Source organism: Macaca mulatta, chromosome 10 (assembly GCF_049350105.2).
Source record: "Macaca mulatta isolate MMU2019108-1 chromosome 10, T2T-MMU8v2.0, whole genome shotgun sequence".
Classification (NCBI taxonomy): Eukaryota; Metazoa; Chordata; class Mammalia; order Primates; family Cercopithecidae; genus Macaca; species Macaca mulatta.
In genome coordinates, this window is record NC_133415.1 from 85164014 (window position 1) to 85176773 (window position 12760).

Consider the following 12760-nt stretch of genomic DNA (forward strand, 5'->3'; position numbering starts at 1 on the left):
GAGCCTGCAGGAGGGAGCCCAGGGCATTCTGGGAGCCTTGTGGCCACGCACATTACAGCTAGACTGTGAAGGAACCTAGCTGCTGAGTTTTGCTTTTATTCTGTCAGGGGAGACTCTGAAGGCTTCTGAGCTGGGTGATAAAGTTGGTGGATAAACTAAGAGTTCACAACATTCTTGTTTAAGTACTGCATGGTAAAAGTAAATATTTACCTTATGGTTAAATCCATAATCTATATTTAAGAACTGCAGTCAAACCAAACAGCTACAAGATGGAGATGTAAAGGCATGTAGAGGAGCACAGACCTCAGGGCAAATAATGTCTCCAGTTGAAGACAGTACACTACTAAATCAGCAGGAAATGTAGCCAAATGGAACAGGGAGGTTTTGCAGCCGGATAAACCAGGGTTGGCACTTATTACCTGTTTTGAGCTATTGCACCTCTGGAGGAGGGTTAATACCCTGAAGGGTTGCTGAAGGGATTAAAGAAATATCCATCAAGTGCCTGGCACTTAATAGACACAATACGAGGCATATATTATTAGATATTAATAGCAATATTAAGATAAGTAGTGGAGCATCATGGAAAGAGTTCTTGTGTCAGCCAGCCCTGTGTTCAAATTCTGATATCCAGAGCAAGCTGCTTAACCTTTCCGAGCCTTGAGTTGTCTCCTCACCTGCAAAATAAATGAGTAAGACCTCCCATGCAGGGTTGAGGTAGGGAATAAATAAGAATATAGACTTTGTAGGGTATAAAATAGATGTTCAGTTAAGTGCTATTTTAAAACCAAAATGCAGTGAGCTCTATTGAAATTTTTTGTTTGTTTATTTTTGAGACAGGGTATTGCCCTGTTTCACAGGCTGAAGTATGGTGGCACCATCTTGGTTCACTGCAACGTCCACCTCCCCGGCTCAAGCGATTCTTCCACCTCAGCCTCCCAAGTAGCTGGGAGTACAGGTGCACACCACCATGCCCGGCTAATTTTTTGTATTTTGTGTAGAAACATGGTTTTGCAGGTGGGGTGCGGTGGCTCATGCCTGTAATCCCAGCACTTTGGGAGGCTGAGGGACGTGGATCACAATGTCAGGAGTTTGAGATCAGCCTGGCCAGCAGGGTGAAACCCCGTCTCTACTAAAAATACAAAAATTAGCCAAGTGTGGTGGCGCATGCCTGTAATCCCAGCTACTTGGGAGGCTGAGGCAGGAGAATTGCTTGAACCTAGGAGGCAGAGGTTGCAGTGAGCTGAGATCAGGTCACTGCACTCTAGCCTAGGCGACAGAGTGAGACTCTGTCTCAGGGGAAAAAAAAAAAAAAAGAAACAAGAAACATGGTTTTGCCATGTTGCCTAGGCTGGTACTGAATATTTTGATTATAAAAGTTATATCTTCTAATGGTAAAAAATTCAAACAATACAAAAATATTTTAAGAAAGTAATTACAAATCACTGGAAATTCCATTACCCAGAGCCAATGATAATCTTTTGGATACCTCTTTGTGCAAACTCTTTGTTTGACCATCATAGTATACATAAGTTTATTCTACTCACCCGTCCTGTTTTCACTCAATGATATGTTGTGGACATATATCCAGTTAATAAATTTAAATTTATATTATTGTTTTAAATCAGTATCTCACATTATATTGTATTGTACTAGAATTTATTTAACACTATTGATGGTCATTGAAGCTATTTCCAGATTTTTACCATTTTATACTATGCTGTATTAAGCAACCTTGGACAAAGATCACTGCTCGCTTGTTTAATTTCCTCCTGGAATAAATCACTGTATATGAATTACCAAATCAAAAGGTTTTTCCCATTATAATTGTATTAAATTTTTTTTTTTTTTTTTTTTTTTTTGAGATGGAGTTTCTCTCTTGTTGCCCAGGCTGGAGTGCAATGGAGTGATCTTGGCTCACTGCAACCTCTGCCTGCCGTGTTCAAGCAATACTCCTGGCTCAGCATCCCCAGTAGCTGGGACTATGGCATGTGCCACCACACCCGGCTAATTTTGTATTTTTAGTAGAGACGGGGTTTCTCCATGTTGGTCAGGCTGGTCTCGAACTCCTAACCTCAGGTGATCTGCCTGCCTCAGCCTCCCAGAGTGCTAGGATTACAGGTGTGAGCCACTGTGCCCAGCTAAAATATTTTAAATTATTATTTTTTATAAAGAGACAGGGTCTCACTGTGTTGCCCAGGATGGTCTTGAACTCCTGGGCTCAAGCAGTCCTCTCACTTCAGCCTCCCCAAGTACTGAGATTACAGGTGTGAGCCACCACTGCTGGCCTATAATTTTCTCATGTTAGGCAGAACTGTGTTCAAATCCTGACACACCCAGAACAAGTATAATTTTGTTACATATTGCTAACCTGCCTCCCAAATCAATTGTATGAATCTGTACTCCCATCAGCAGTGCCTGAGTTGTGTCTGTTTCCCTCTATCTTTGCTGAATTCTGCCAATCTTTTTAACCTTTGCCACTCTGATATATTGAAAAATATCTCGATCTTGTTTTAATCTGCAGTTTCTTTGCTAGTGAGGCTGAAAATCTTTTCAAGTATTTATTTCCATTTGTATTTCTTCTTTTGTTAATAGCATGTTTGGACCTCTTTTTTTTTTTTTTTTTGAGATGGAGTCTCCCTCTGTCACCTAGGCTGGAGTGCAACAGCGTGATCTCAGCTTACTGCAAACTCTGCCTCCCGGGTTCAAGTGATTCTCCTGCCTCAGCCTCTCAAGTAACTGGGACTACAGGCACGTGCCACCATGCCGGGCTAATTTTTGTAATTTTAGTAGAGATGGGGTTTCACCATGTTGGCCAGGCTGGTCTCCAACTCCTGACCTCAAGTGATCTGCCTGCCTCGGCGTCCCAAAGTGCTGGGATTACAGGCATGAGCCATCACGCCCGGCCCCCAAGGATTTTTTAACTTCCATATTGTGCTTAGGAAAACTGCCTAATTATTAAAATATAGTTAAAAGTATTAATAGTTCCAGGATTATAAAAAAATCCATTTGTTTCTTTCAATACTTTTATTGTTTCTTTTATCACATGTAAATTTTTGATCTAGGTGGAATTTATTTAGATTTAATGAGGGAGGTGGAGCTCTAGCTTAATTTTTCTCCAAATGGCTAGTCTATAGCTAGTCCCATTCTGTTTATTGACTTCTACTTCTTCTCCACCAGTTAGAAATGTCACCTTTATCATATACTACAATTCCTCATACCCTGGCTCTGTTTCTATACTCTGTTTGGTTTAATAGGACTGTGTTTCTTTGTTGAAATTGCTGTTTTAGTTGTTGTAGCTATCTAATGCATTTTAATATCTGGCAGAACAAGTCCCAGTTTGTTAATCTTCTTCAAAGTTTTCTTGGCAGTAGAGCAAAGTGGTTAAATTCATGGAGCTTGAGGTCAGCCAGCCTGAGCTTTAATCCCAGGTTAGCTGTGTTACCTTGAACAAGTTTTTTTTTTTTCTCTCTGAACTTCTGCTGCCTCATCTGTATAATGTTAACAATAACAGTGTCTACCTCACAGTGTGTGAAGATGTGATGAGATGATGCATCGCAAGTCCTCAGGACGGCACCTGGCACATGGTGAGTGGTCAGTAAATGTTAGGTCTTTTTGTTAGGAAAATTATGCACCTGTTTTTCCTGTTGAATTTTAGGATTGTTTTGACAATAAAATCTCACTGGGATCTTCACTGGGATGACATTTTCTTTGTGGGATGATTTTGGGATAATTAATATCCACGTTATAGGACCTTCCAGTCTAAGGAAAGCTCTGATCTCCACTGGTCCAAGATGTTATGCTCTTCAGTAGAGTTTTATAGTTTTCTTTATATAAGACCTGTACATTTTTGTTAACTTTATTTCCAGATCGTGTAATTTTTTTTTTTTTTTTTTTTGAGACAGAGTCTCACTCTGTCACCCAGGCTGGAGTGCAGTGACACCATCTTGGCTCACTGCAACTTCCACCTCCAAGGTTCAAGCAATTCTCCTGCCTCAGCCTCCCAAGTAGCCAGAATTAGAGGCATAAGCCACCACGCCTGGCTAATTTTTGTATTTTTAGTAGAGACGGGTTTCACCATGTTGGTCAGGCTGGTCTCAAACTCCTGACCTCAAGTGATCCTCCCACCTTGGTCTCCCAAAGTGCTGGGATTACAGGTGTGAGCCACTGTGCCTGCCTCAGATGGTATAATATTTTAATTGCTCTTGTGAATAGAATCGTTTTTCTCCTACCATTTTTTTTCTTCCAACCCATTTTGTTTTTTCTCCCAACCCATTTTCTGTTTTTGAGACTTGTCTCACTCTGTTGCCCAGTCTGGAGTGCAATGGCATGATTAGAGGTCACTGCAATGTTGAACTCCTAGGCTCAAGCAGCTCTCCTGCCCCAGCCTCCCGAGTAGCTGGGACTACAGGTATGCATCACCATACGCAGCTAATTTATTTTATTTTATTTTTAGTATAGATGAAGTCTTGTTATATTGTGCAGGCTGGTCTTGAACTCCTGGGCTGAAGTGATACCCTGCCTCAGCCTCCCAAAATGCTGAGATTGCAGGTGTGAACCACTGTGCCCAGCCATCCCACCATTATTATTATTTTTCTTCTTCTTCTTTCTTCTTCTTTCTTCCTCTTCCTGTTCTTCTTCTCCCTCTTCTTCCTCTTTCTCCTTCTTCTTCTTTTCTTCTTCTTCTCCTTTTTTTGGTGACACAGTGTCACTATGTTGCCCAGGCTGGTCTTGAATGCCTGACCTCAAGCAACCCTACCACCTTGGTCTCCCAAAGTGCTAGGATTACAGGCATGAGCCACTGTGCCTGGCCCTCATCCCACCATTTTCTAATGGAATTATTAGTAGTACATTAAAAGTTATTCATTTTTGAATGTTTATTTTGCACCCAAAGTGACTATAATTGTTGAGTTTGGAAATAATTTCTCCCCTACCTGGGGTCAGTTTTCAGACATCCCCTTCTCTCAACTCTAACAGCACCCCAGGCTTCTATCTGCTAGGGCACCTACTAGATCGGCTTACCATCATTTGTAATCCATCTGTGTGAACACAGGAATGGTGTCTATTTAGGCTTAAGTCCCCAGAGCTCAGCACACGGCTGGCATCCCAGTAAGAAGCTAACAGTGCCAATGGAAGAAGGTGCCCCATGCTGCATTACTGTTGTTTCCTGGGATAGAGGAGTCTTTCCTCTAGGATGGAGAGCAGAGCAGTGAAGAAGCAAGTAGTCCCTGACGTCATCTGGCTGACTGTATACTTTGGAGTAGACATTGAAGTCATCATTAATGTCAAGAGCTAATTAGATTTTTTCCTCATTATATGTTGAAGAACGCATTGAGTGGTATGGGAGGATGGATGGCTTAATGAATGTAGGAAATCAGGGAAAATCTTGCCAAAGAAATGACATGCAAGGAGGCATCAAGGGTGACTCTGCAACCCTATCTTGCTTTCCCTGCCCCAATCGCAGACCAGTCTTAGTACCTAGTTCTGCTTGAATGAATTCATTCAGCAAACGTTGATGAACACCTGTGTCAGGGCCTCTGCTATTGGGTCTGGGGCCACAGGGTTGGGTAAGAGCCAATATATGAGCTCAGATCATAGTTCTATTGAGCTGGTTGTTATAGGAGGTGGTCAAGACTTCTTTGCTTGGGATCTGCTCAGCCCACCTTTCTGGCTTTGTCTCCTGCTCCAGCCCTTCTGGACTGCTGGCCCGTCCCCAAGTGAACACACTTGCACTTTTCACACACAGACCCATGGAGACCACTCCCAGTCATACTCACTGTCACTTCTGCCCAGAATTCACCCGAGCCACCCTCTTTCCTTTGGGCTTTCAAGGCCCAGCTAAAGTATTCACATTCCTCTGTGAAGGCTGCCCCAGAGTTTGTTGCTGCCTCCTTGTCCAAAAGGACCTAAGAAAATAGGTTTGAATAATGTGTACAGTTATTTATTTCCATCTATAAGATCCCATTAGACCAGGGGCCCTCAGAATCAGTGAGCTTGTCTTTGTGTTTTTGTTGGGACCTAATACCCAATGAGTCACTCAGGAACTGCAATTAAAATGGGTCCAGAGAAATGTGACCTATAAGAATAAAGGGATAAGGCAACCTGCTCAGGTCCCCTTCCATGCTGTGGAAGCTTTGCTCTTTCACTCTTCACAATAAATCTTGCTGCTGCTCACTCTAAAAAAAAAATAAATTAAAAAAAAAAAAATAATAAATAAATAAATAAATAAAGGGATAGAATGCAGAAGGAAGATGAAGATGTAAGGACAACTTAACTTAGAGCAGCGGTTCTGAGCTCAGGCCTCCAGGAAGGCAGAATGGCAAAGGGGCAGAGGACGTGGGCTGTGTAGTTGAGGTAGTTGGGTTTGAATCCTGGCTCTGGCATCTATTAACTCGATAAACTGGGACATGTGGTTTTATTTCTTGTGGTTTCAAGAGGGGCCAGGAACACCTTGGAACACTATACAGAATTTCATATAAATAGGTGTAAGTTTTTCTGGAAAGAGAGTCCATTGCTTTTTAACAGGCTTCACAAAAGGTAAGCACCACTCAGAAGGGGAGACACTGTCTTTATTAGTTGTCAATTGCTGTGAAACGAATTACCTTAAAATTTAGTGACTTAAAACAATCAACATCTCGGCTGGACGCAGTGGCTCTCACCTGTAATCCCAGCACTTTGGGAGGCCGAGTTGGGTGGATCATGAGGTCAGGAGTTCAAGACCAGCCTGGCCAACATGGTGAAACCCGGTCTTTACTAAAAAACAAAAATTAGCCGGGCCAGATGACAGGCACCTATAATCCCAGCTACTCGGGAGGCCTAGGTAGGAGAATCGCTTGAACCCGGGCCATAGAGGTTGCAGTGAGCCGATATCATGCCACTGCTCTCCAGCCTGGGTGACAGAGTGAGACGCCATCTCAAACAACAACAACAACAACAAAAACAACAACAACAAAAAATTCAACGTATCATGTCTCACCATTTCTGTGGGTCTGGGATCCAGCTTGTGTGGATGATTCTGGCTTGGGGTCTTTCATGAGGTTGTAGGCAAGATGTTGGCCAAGGCTGAAGTCATGTGAAATTGTCTGGGGTTACTGTCATATAGACCTCTCCAGAAAGCTGCTTGAGTGTCCTTATGACATGGTGGCTAGTTTCCCCCAGAGCATGTGACTTGAAACAAGGCAGAGCTGCAATGTTTTCTCTGACGTAGCCCCAGAAGCCACGTATGGTCATTTCCACAGTTACAGAGTTCAGCCCTAGTCAAAGTGGGAGGGGACTAAAAAAGGATATGAATGCGAGGAGGTGGCCATTTTGGTTGATGGCTACCACAGTGCCTTAGAAAGAACTTGGAATGAGGAGCTTGGGGTTTAAATGTTGACGCTAGCAACAACTAATTGTGCAATCTTGGGAAAGTGTCTTATCTTTACTGGCCCACTTTTCTCATTCACCTGGTATGATGGTTTTGGAATTCAGGAGTTAAGTCCCGTGAAAAGCCATTTATGTAAGCCCTCAACTTCATATTTAGATATTGGAATCATTATATGAGAAAGAAAAGGCATTTAGGGTAGGGTGTAAGTTGATGTTTTTTTTTTGTTTTTTTTTTTTTTTTTTTTTTTCTGTTGCCCAGGCTGGAGTGCAGTGGCGCGATCTCGGCTCACTGCAAGCTCCGCCTCCCGGGTTCCCGCCATTCTCCTGCCTCAGCCTCCTGAGTAGCTGGGACTACAGGCGCCCACCACCTCGCCCGGCTAGTTTTTTGTATTTTTAGTAGAGACGGGGTTTCACTGTGGTCTCGATCTCCTGACCTTGTGATCCGCCCGCCTCGGCCTCCCAAAGTGCTGGGATTACAGGCTTGAGCCACCGCGCCCGGCCAAGTTGATGTTTTTATTATAAGTCATGGGAAACAAAGAAATAACCCATTCACTGGTCTCATCACTTTGGCACACCACCCTCTCAGCATTTTGATGTTAAAATACATTTTAAAGGTTCTTTTCCTTCTTTCACAGAGGAAATAATAGAGGAAATGGCTTAAATTGAGGCCAGAAGCATTATGGTAGATGTGAGTACATCTCTGCATTATTAAGAGAGATTAAAAATTGGGATGGGCACCTTAGTGACGTCCTGAAATCGATACTTGAAAACCTTAAAGCATCAGAGAGCTGCCATTTTCCATGATTTCGGTAAAAAGTAGCTCAGGTTATCCTTCCTTTGAGGTCATTCTAGGGGGTCCCACAAATCTTTTTAAGCAAAATAAAAATAATAATTATTAAAGTTGTTTTCACATTGTTGAGGTATATTGCATTGAGAATGGAATTTGTTTTTCCATCATAAAAGTAGCACATATTCTAGATTTTGAAAATACAAATATAAAAAAGAAAAAGTATTACCCATAGCTACTACCTTAATCTAAATGTTCTATGTTTTGTGGTTGAAATGAAAAAAATTTTTTCAATTAAAAAGTGTAATATGGGCCGGGCGTGGTGGCTCATGCCTATAATCCCAGCACTTTGGGAGGCCAAGGCAGGCAGATCCCTTGAGGTCTGGAGTTTGAGACCAGCCTGGCCAAACATGGAGAAACACCATCTCTACTAAAAATACAAAAATTAACCAGGTGTTGTGGCATATGCCTGTTATCCCAGCTACTGAGGTAGGAGGATTGCTTGAACCTGGGAGGCAGAGGTTGCAGTGAGCCAAGATCATGCCACTGTGCTTCACCCTCGGCGACAGAGCAAGACTTTGTCTCAAAAACAAAAAGTAATATGGCTATGGCTCACAACTGTAATGCCAGCACTTTGGGAGGGCAAGGCAGGAGTATCACTTGAGGTTAGGAGTTTTGAGACCATCCTGGGCAACATAGTGAGACCCCGTCTCTACAAAAAATTAAAAAAAAAAAAAATTAGCTGAGGGTAGTGGGATGTGTCTGTGGCCCTACCTACTCCTAGCTACTCAGGAATCTGAGGTGGGAGGATGGCGTAAGCCCAGGAGGTCAAGACTGCAGTGAGCCATGATCATGCCACTGCACTCCAGTCTGGGTGACAGAGTGAGACCTTGTCTCAAAAAAAAAAAAAAAAAAAAGACAATCAAAAGTTGCCCATAGTCTTACAATCCAGAGGTAACCATTATTGACATTTTGTTGCCGGGCATAGTGGCTCATGCCTGCAGTCCCAGCACTTTGGGAGGCTGAGGTGGGAGGATTACTTCAGCCCAGGAGGTGAAGGCTACAATGAGCTGAGATTGCACCATTGCACTCAAGTCTAGGCAACAGAGAGACCCTGTCTCAAACAAACGAAAAAGACATTCTGGTAATTTAAACACATTGTCCTCCCTACTGGGAGACTGAACGGCAGGATTTAAATGATGGTGAATGGAAGGTGAGCTACGAGTTAGGGCTGCCCATCATGTGGGCAGATTCTATGACTTAATGACAATAATGAGGTCATGAAGTCTCCTATACAGGGCCTTGCTCTGTCACCCAAGCTGGAGTGCAATGGCACAACCATAGCTCACTGCAGTCTCAAACTCTTGGGCTCAAATGATCCTCCTGCCTGAGCCTCCTGAGTAGCTGGGACTATAGGCACACGCTACCACACCCAGCTGAAGTCATGCTCTCTATCCATGAGCATCTTTATAACTTGCACAGATATATTTGGGTGAAGTCTTGTCTTAGTCTTTCCCGATTCTCCCTGAGCAGGTTCCAAACATTGTTTGGGCCTCATTCAAAGGGAAATTAGTCTTCAGAGAGTTTCTCCAATAAAGTAATTATTGAGATTGGGTCATTTATTCAACAGATTGGGTGCCTACCATGTGCCAGGGCTGTGCCAGGCATTGGGGATATGATGATGAAACCAAAGATAGTAGCATGAACACAATCACTAAACCAAAGTCACATGAAGAAATTAAATGTGGGAGGGGCAAAGAGAGCTATACACGTACTGATCATCTGTTATGCTGGAAGTTTATTTAGCAAATGTAATCTCATTTAATCTTCTGGACCCAGGGGAGGTAATCTGACCTCTCTGAACCTCAGCTTCATTTGAAAATGGGGATATTATTATTGAGTGAGAACATTTGTTACAGGAGCAAACCCTGTTCCAAGGTTTGGTTCACTCAAAGTATAAACAATGAGGTACATTTTACACTTTAGACACTAAAACGTTTTGGAGGCAAAGAGGGCTGGTATTTAGTGAGTATCTACTATGTGCTAGGCACTTTACAAAGATCTCATTTAATCTCAGTTCCATTCTTTGAATTTGCTATGTACCCTGCTGTCCAAATGACGGCACTGAGTCAATGAGAGGTTTCATAACTTGCCCAAGGCCACAGAGCTGGATGGAGAAAGACTGCAGAGATTCAAACCCAGGCCTGCTGGTGTGCAGAGCAAATGATAATATTATCATTTTGCAGTGCAGTTGTCCCGCTGGGAATTCCTGGGTGTCTGCTGGTGGCCTGTTAACTTGGTTCTTGAATATGCACTTTGCTCATAACTGTGCAGTTTGAAAACAGTGACTCATCCCCAAACTAGGCAGGGTTGAGTATCCGTCCTGTTTATGTTCCACATGCCACCTGCACTAACTTCTGAAGATAATCTATAATAAAAGCACTGTGATTAAAAAACAGAAAAACACACACCAACTGTTTTGTCTGTTGGTGCTTCTGACAAGAAAATAAACTCATGAATCTCATTAACTTTAAAAAATCACATCTACTTAAGGTTTAATGACTAAAGCCAACTTTCTAACACATCTGTACAGTTCTCTGAACATATTCTGTTTTCACACTTAACTATGATGTTGTCATTTGTTTCTGTTTGATTCTGCAAGGGCAGAGACCTTGAAATATTCACATCTGGATTCCCCCATGGTTTAACCCAACTGAAGTCAGGCAGTGTTCGCTGAAAGAAAGGTGTTCCCATAATGCCTGTATTAGCTTTCTTTTGGGGCTGTAAGAAGTTACCACAGATTTAGTGTCATAAAACAATATTCAATTCTGTTTCACACTTCTTGTGGGCCCGATGTCTGGATTCCATGGCTCAGCTGATTCTCTGCTTCCAGTGTCACAAGGCTGAAATCAAGGCGTCTACATTCCTTTCTGGAGAGTTGGGGAGGGGGTATAATCTGTTCCCAAGTTCATTCAGGTTGTCAGAATTCAGCTCTGTGAGGTTATAGGACTGAAGTCCCCATTTCCTTGCTGGCTCTTGGCAGGACTTCCTCTCAGCTTTTAGAAGCTGCCTGGATTCCCTGGCTTATGGCCACTTTCAAAGCCAGCAACAGTGGGCTGAGTTCCTCTCATACTTTGAATTTAATTCTTCTGCTTCATCTCTCCAAGACATCTCTTTTGCCTCCCTCTTCTGCTCTTAAGGGTTCATGTGATTACATTGGGGTCACCCAGATAATACAGAATCATCTTATTTTAAGGGCTTTATTTCCACTGGCAAAGTATCTTTTGCCAAAGAATGCTGGCTGGGCACGGTGGCTCACACCTGTAATCCCAGCACTTTGGGAGGCTGAGATGGGCGGATCACCTGAGGTCAGGAATTCAAGACAAGCCTGGCTAACATGGGGAAACCCTGTCTCTACTAAAAATACAAAAATCAGCTGGGTGCGGTAGCACATGCCTGTAATCCCAGCTACTTGGGAGGCTGAGGCAGGAGGATCGCATGAACCCAGAAGGCGGAGGTTACAGTGAGGCAAGATCACGCCACTGCACTCCAGCCTGGGCAACAGAGCCAAACTCTGTCTCAAAAAACAAAAAAACAAAAAAACAACATATTCACAGGTTCCAGGGACTAGGGCTTGGACAGTTTTGAGCAAGGGGGGAAGACATTATTCTGTCTACCACAGTGCCTGTATTAAACATGTAAATTTCAGTTATTCCCTGTAGGTCAGAGAGGAGTAAAGCTACTTCAGAAGACATCTGAAAGAAGCCAAATGACTTGCCAAAGAGTACTGTATCAGTTGTAGATTGGAAAAAAAAAAAAGCTAAAAATCCTTTGTAAAAAATCAAGTCAAACAGTTTTCTGGCGGATGGTAGTTCCTCCTTTCTCTCAGGGTAGAGCTAGAGAGATTTTAAGAGGTGTCTTATTCTAACTTTGCAGTCTTTTCCCTTTGTAGGATTTTGCTTACCAGACTCAAAAGTTTTCTGTGACCAGTATTAGAAGCAGAACATTGAACCCCTTGGCATTAGAATTTGTGCTACACCATAATGGTCTCCTGTCAATACTGGCTCTTGCTACCTGTTAACATTAGGGAGTGGGGGGTGTGTTTCCTCACCCCGGGAAACCTTTAAATGTGGCCACTGGTCCTGCCTTCACAGTTTTTAAGAGCTGGCATCAATCCAACTCAAGACGGAATCCAGAAATGTTTCTGGACAACGACTGAACCTATAGACAGAAAACCTATGTGCTGGGCGCTCTCAATTTCATTTCAGGTTCTGAAACTAAGGCTCAGAGAAGCTAAGTACATTGCCCATTGTCTCTCACCTGGTAATAACAGCCACCATTTATTAAACATTTGCTCTATGCCAGGCGCCAAATCATGCGAACCTAATAATGTCAAGATCTCCCTTCACATCCTCTTCCAATCTGTCAAGAATTTTATGTTAATTTTAATTCCAATAATGCCATGAAATACAAGACAAATGCAAATCAGAAAACTGAGGCTCAGGTTGAGTGGACAGCCAGGGAGTGACTCAGCCAAGATTCCAGTCTAGGTCCGTTGGACTCCAGGGCCTGAGTTCTCTCCAGGGTACTGCCTCTAAAAACGCACTCAGG